At 33.6% G+C, this 7,125-nt stretch overlaps 1 long non-coding RNA gene across 4 annotated transcripts in view; it reads left to right on the forward strand.

Annotated features, from left to right (window-relative positions):
- Positions 1-6,757, forward strand: part of LOC128316094 (uncharacterized) — a 91,462-nt gene extending 84,705 nt beyond the window's left edge. For 2 of the 4 annotated variants that reach the window (XR_008299580.1, XR_008299578.1), the window contains 2 exons: positions 2,492-2,570; positions 3,304-6,757. This is a non-coding gene — a long non-coding RNA (uncharacterized LOC128316094). The remainder of the gene's footprint in view (positions 1-2,491; positions 2,571-3,303) is intronic. The other 2 variants (XR_008299581.1, XR_008299579.1) reach the window with 2 other exon arrangements.
- Positions 6,758-7,125: the final 368 nt, after the last annotated feature.

Below are 7,125 nucleotides of genomic sequence, written 5' to 3' on the forward strand. Positions count from 1 at the left end.
CAGGTGACGTTATTTAAAAGTTTATTTCTTACAATCTGTGAGCCCAGAATTATTTCAAAGTAACTACACTTCATCGAAGAATTTATAGATTACCTTTGAAACTCAAAGCAATCCTATGTGTGGAATTTCCTGGTTAGTAAATATTAAGCTAGGATTTAGAAACTCCTATCTCCTAACATTTAATCTTAGAATATTGATAGCTAAGATTTCTTGTTGTTTTTTTTTTTTTCTTCTATGAGCAGTATTTTGCTAGGTACTTTAAAAAAAAATCTCATTTAATCAGCACACAAAGTAGGTCATTGTATTTTGCTCTATTTATAGCAAAATAAACTGAAAAATTATATGATGAAATTTCTGCCTAAATCCTCAGAACTGTGAAGAGATGCCACAGGTTTTGCACAAAGGGAAGCTGACTTCAGAGTTCATAAGCACTGAACCATAATGATCAATTATGGGAACTTTATTGAAGTATAATTAACATAGTGCTGTGTTAGTTTCAAGTGTATAATATAAGGATCCAACAATTCCCTACACACTCAGTGCTCATCAGGATAAGTGTACTCTTAATTCTCTTTCTCTATTTCACCCATCACCCCTACCCACCTCCCCTCTGGCAGACATCAGTCTGTTTTCTATTTAAGAGTCTGTTTTTTTTTGTCTTTTTTCTTCATTTATTTTGTTTCTTAAAGTCCACATATGAGTAAACTCATATGGTATTTGTCTTTTTCTGTCTGGCTTATTTCATTTAGCATCATACATTTTAGGTCCACTCATGTTGTTGTAAATGGCAAGATCTCATTCTTTTCTATGGCTGAGTAATTATAAATATATATGTATATATGTATATATATATATATATATATATACACACACACATACACACACACACACACCACATTATATGTATATAATGTATATAATGTATATGTATATAATACCACATATGTATATAATGTGATATATATCACATAATTTATATCACATCATATTGTGATATATATCACATTATATATATCTCACATTACATATCTTTATATAGATACCTCACATTATATATCTATATTAGATATATAGATATACCACATTATATATCCATTATATATATATATATATATATATATATATATATATATATATATACACCCATTACACATTTCTTTATTCATCTATGGATAACACTTGGGTTACTTCTATATATTGGCTATTGTAAATAATGCTGTAGTAATCATTGGGGTGCATATATCTTTTCAAATTAGTGTTTTCACTTTCTTTCAGAAAATACCCAGTAGTAGAATTATTGTATTAAATGATAATTATATTTTTAATTTTTTGAGGAACTTTCATACTATTTCCCACATGGCCACACCAATTTGCATTTCTGCCAACAGTGCACGAAGGTTCCTTTTTCTCCACATCCTTGCCAACACTTGTTATTTCTTGTCTTTTTTATTTTAGCCATTCTGACAGATAGGAGGTGACATCTCAATGTAGTTTTGATTTGCATTTCCCTGATGATGAGTGATGCTGGGCATCTTGTCATGTGTCTGTTGGCCATCTCTATGCCTTCTTTGGAAAATGTCTATTTAGGTCCTCTGCCCATTTTTTAATTGGGTTATTTGTTTCTTTGATGTTGAGTCATATATATTCTGTATATGTTTTGGATATTAACCGCTCATCAAAGACATCGTTTTCATGTATCTTCTCCCATTCAGTAAGTTGGTTGCCTTGCCATTTTGTTGATGGTTTCCTTCATTGTGCAAAAGCTTTTTATTTTCATGTAGTCCCAATAACTTAATGTTGCTTTGTTTCCTTTGCCTGGTGAGACATATCTAGAAAAAGCATTTCTATGCCTGATGTCAAAGAAATTACTACCTTGTTTTCTTCTGGGGATTTATGGTTTCAGGTTTCACATTTGAGTCTTTATTCCACTTTAAGTTTAGTTTTTTAGTTTTTTTGTACAGTGTAAGACAGTGGTCTAGTTCTATTCTTTTGCATATAACTGTCCAGTTTTCCCACGATTATGGAAGCTTTAATGCTCCAAATGGTCTTCATTTTCATGAGACCTCCATAGTTTGTTTTTCTTTAAATTATTATATTAAATAATTGTCCATTTTTATTTGTAACACTGATATAATATAATATAATGTAATATAATATAATAATATAATATAATATAATATAATATAATATAGATAAGATAAGATAGTAATCACGTGAAGGAATAGTGACATTGTTAATAAAATGACAGACCTAGTCAAGTTTGCAAATGGAGTCCTATAATCAGTCCTGAAATCATTATCAGGTTTATGTAATGTTATTCGAAATAAATAGTAAAGTTTACAACCTGAAATATATTCTCTTTAGAAATACCACTCAGTAGCTGAGATTATGACATGCTAATAATAAAGTCAAGAAAAAAAACAGGCTTTGTGGATTACTTACTAATTTTGTTCAAGAGTACCTTCATTTCATTCCTTTTTTTTTTTTTCAGAAAAGTTACTCCAAGCATGAATCTTGCAGTATGTCTATAGCGTTATCTTCTCATGCAAAGAACAGCAAAATATACAAAGGTATTTATGTTGCTTGTTTTTCCTGGTAATTATTGCAAGAAATGGCATCTACTTTTTTGTTATATATACTCATCAATATTTCATTTACAAATGAAGTAGCACTTCATGAATTCTTATATAACCTTCATTCAGCCAGAATATGCTCTCAATATGATACATAATAATCTCAGAAGTCTGGATAATAAATTATCTCAGGTGCTTTCTCTGAGGTCTGTAGAAAAATTGGAGTCCCTAGCCACAAAGGTTAATTGCTGATACTGTCCCCCACCTACCTTTGTTCTGATAAGCTTTCACTTGCTTTAATCATCTGTCTCTACCACTTTACCACTTCAGAGATCTATTATATTAGAGCCTTACAATGCCATTCTGGTATTTCTTTCTCTTCTCTCTCTCTCTTTTCCTTCCTTCTTTCCTTCCTTCCTTCCTTCCTTCCTTCCTTCTTTCCTTCTTTCCTTCTTCCCTCTCTCTCTTTCTTTCTTCCCTGTTTGTGGTCCCCTCTGCCATGAAATATGAGGCAAATTTCATAAAGTGAGACTTGAATTTTCCTTTGACACATCACCATGTGCTTCTGCAAAACCTTCCTTCTCTGCAACCCATGGAGTAATTTACTGCCCTGAACAGTTTTTTGCCCTGTGGTAAAAGTCTTCCATCAAGGGTTTCTATCCCTCTTTGGTCAAGTCCTACAATCCTGCCTACAAGTCCTCTCGACTTCTGCCCTCTTGGTATATGACAGAGACATTTCTGACTTGGTGACTAAAAGTTCTCAAGGCAAATATGGTAACAGAATCCTTTCCATGGCTGAGACAATGCTATTGTTCATTCGATTATCTTTCTAAGTACACCTACCAACTGCAAAACGGGCTCTAGCTGTTTTCTACGACATTATTCCACACTCACCTGATCCATGATGATTGGACCAGTCATCAACACAATATGGAGTCACCTGTCCAGAAATTAGGCCTGGGCAGAACAACTTCAGGTAACTGACTGCTAAGTACACTGAGGTACAAGGAAAACTAAGTTGGTATTAAAGTTCTGAGCTTCATCAGTCTCTATATTAGATTACTTGACGTGTTATCTTTCTACACATCAGTGTTCTTGCATACAAAATGTGGCTGAACTAGATGCTGCCAAAGGCCCATTGCTTGGTTTCTTTGAGTCCATTTCTGTTTATGCTCCTTGATTTTAGATTACTTTTTTGACTATGCATTAAGCCTCCAAATCTAGACTGGGAACTCTCTTTCTCTGCTTCCATGATATCTTGTGTATTGCTCTATCTTATCTATTGCAGCATAGTATTCCAATTATCTGTTTACTTGTGAAATGCCACACTTAACCTATGAGTCCGCTAAGATCAGGGATTTTGGAGGCCAGCACATAGAAGAATATTATTTTTGAGTTAATAATTAATCTCTTAATAACTATATACACAAAAGGGTTGGGCTCCTAAACATAATTTACAGCAAAATTCCAGATAATTCTGTTTTGACAAAGAATTCTCTCTCTTCCCTGAAATATCTGCAATGTGCTACAAGACTACGAGACCTTTACCAAAAGCAGATGTTGTGAAGTCGGATGAAGCCATCATTCAGACATGTGGAATGTTCAAAACTGTCATTTTTTGGCAACCATAAGTCTGCTCTGGTATCTCGATTCAGAGACATGGACTATTTTCTGCAGGATTGTATTATAAATAGTTCATTTAAATCTCAAAATTACAAAGACTGTTTAAACTTGTATTTGGGGTCTAACATGAATAATCACTAGTTCTATTTTTCTATTTTTAGTTCTTATCAGATTGGCAAATAGTGTATATTAGATCATATTAAGTTTTATTTAATATTATGAAAACTATTTTATAAGTTACATGTGAGTATCATATATTTTTGGATGGTAAAGTGTGTTAAGTTTGGGGATATTATTATTAGTGTTTTCGAGTAATATCTGAAGCCATACCTTAAATTCCAACTGGCGCCGAGGTAGACTAATTAAAAAGCATAAAGTGGTTTTACTAGTCACCGTGTTTTGTTTAAACAGTTCTATCCATGACTACCATTTAGTTCTGATACTTTATGAGACTGAGGCTTTATGCTTATATTTGAGGAAATACCAGATTTGGGGAGAATATTCCCCATTTTGCCTGTATATACACCAAAATTACAAGAAAAGAGCAGACAAATAGACTAATCATTCTAAAGATGCAGAAAATCCTTACAGAAAACAATTTAATTTCTAACTATTGGCATGGTAGGTAGTAAATCCATCCAATTAGAGGCAGTGGGAGTGCCCATCACTCTCTGAGATACCCCACAACCAAGAAAATGGATGGAGGTGTGAATGCTGACTGGCTTGGCAAATGACAAAACCCAGAAGCACACCTTCATGAAAAAAGAGTGATGTCAGAAAATTTTGTGAGGCCTTGGGGAGACTTGGAGGCATGTTAGATAAAATATTAGGGAATTAAAATAAGTTCTGGAGAGGGGCGCCTGGGTGACTCAGCTAGTTAAATTGGACTCTTGGTTTCAGCTCAGGTCATGATCTCCTGGTTTCTTGAGTTCAAGCCCCTTGCTGGGTTCTGAGCTGCCAGCAGGGAGCCTGCTTGGGATTCCCTCTCTCTCTCTCTCTCTCTGTTTCTCTGCCACTCCCCCACTCATGTTGTCTCTGTCTTTCTCAAAATAAAAATTAATAAACTTAAAAAAATAAGTTCTTGAGACATGATTAATCGCTAAGTTGCTTCTTTTCATCTTTGCTGCAGGGTGTCACTTTCTTCTACCCTCCACCTTTTTTCCTTTTTTTTCTGCTTCTAATACCATATGCATTTTCATTACAGAAATCCTTGAATTCAGAGTCATAAGGTTATCTTCTCAACTGTGTAATTCTAAACACCCCAAAATTGATATTATCTTTTAATAAGTGGTGTTTTTGATGAGCATGTGAGAAACTACTATATGTGATGTATTTCTCTTTCAGCTAAAACCCCTTTGCATATTTTAAAACATAAATCTTGTAAGGGAAACACTTTCCTGAATCCATTCCTGCCTTTCCATATCTAGTTCAACTGTAGTTGTTCAATGGCATTGATTAGGAAAATACAGGACGATCTAAAGTCATGAATTTAGAAGGCAAGCACGCAAAATATTTTTGAGCCCTAACATAAAGTGTTTCAGTTTATTGCATCCTGCCAGAGAATTTTGACCAAAACCCTAGAATCTGATGTCTTTATGAAAGGACTCAAATTCTAAGCAGCACTAGTAAAACCCAATGTTTCTTACTATCAAAAGAGTGACTATATATAGGGAATTTTCCAAATATGTATCTGCTCTTCTACATTTGAACTCTTCATTTGTGTTCACTATTATACAGAAGATGAATTCTAAACTCTTTGCATGATCCACAAAGTCCTCTATGTTATGACTTTAGACTGCTTTTTTAATATCTCCTTCTTCTTTCTTCCTATAAACAGGTCCTCCTTGGTAAAGAGAGTTGTAACCAATATGCATTTTCACTAAATATGAAAACGTAGATGCTAACATCCATATTCGGGCTTTCAGAAGAAGCCCAATCCTACCATAATGGATAGAATTAATTTCTAGTTTACCAAAATAAACCTGAAATTGTATCAAAATTAATTATAGCAGCTTTATCCAAAAATTAGTAGACAATTTTTTTTAATTTCACATTATCCTACAAGAACAATTATTTCTGAACACAGTGTCAGCTGCTGGATTATTCCTGTAGTTACTGGACTACACATGTGCAATGTTCAAATGACATTTGTTTTCCTTTGAGATGGAGCAACACTAAAATGTTTGTTTTGACTTCCCTACCTTGGTACTTAAGGTTGTGGCCTAGTCATTATTTTACCTTTCTCTCCAAGATGACCTATTGGGGTATAGATTTATCACTCATTCATATGCTAGACTGGAAAATATGATTCATGATGTTCGGGACTTTTATTGATGTGATCCCCAAAGTGAAGCTTCACATACTAGGTGACAAAAAGCTTTTTAATATTTTTCAAGTATGTACCTAATATGATTGTCTCCATTCAACATCTTGTTTGTCTTGTTTTAATTTATAATATTTTTATGAGTTCCACTGATTCATACAGAAGTTGTAAGAAAAATTGTCCTGATATATGGGCTCAGAAGTAGTTGGTTTTAAGGTAATAAAACAATGTTCATGTGCCTCTGCATTCATATTATGCACGCTTCCTACAATATCTTTGTAACAGATTGATAGCAGCAACTTTACAGAGAAGTCAAGGAAGATATACTTACACTCTGGATCACATCAGTTCCGGTTACTTGAAAGGAACTGCTTTATATTCAAATAACCATTAGTTTTGAACAATATCAAGAGTGGGAAAACAATTTACAATGTATAATTTTAATCCTTTCTTTTGTTCAAGAATCCTCCTCAACGAAAAACAAAAATGCTCTTCCTTCTTTTAAAAACATTTATGTGAGAATAAAATGGGTGTGATCTAATCTTTCCTGAATGTCACAGAGTTCTTCAGCTATAGGATAAAAAAAAAATGTTGAAAGCAATCACC

Source organism: Acinonyx jubatus, chromosome B3 (genome assembly GCF_027475565.1).
Source record: "Acinonyx jubatus isolate Ajub_Pintada_27869175 chromosome B3, VMU_Ajub_asm_v1.0, whole genome shotgun sequence".
Taxonomy (NCBI): Eukaryota; Metazoa; Chordata; class Mammalia; order Carnivora; family Felidae; genus Acinonyx; species Acinonyx jubatus.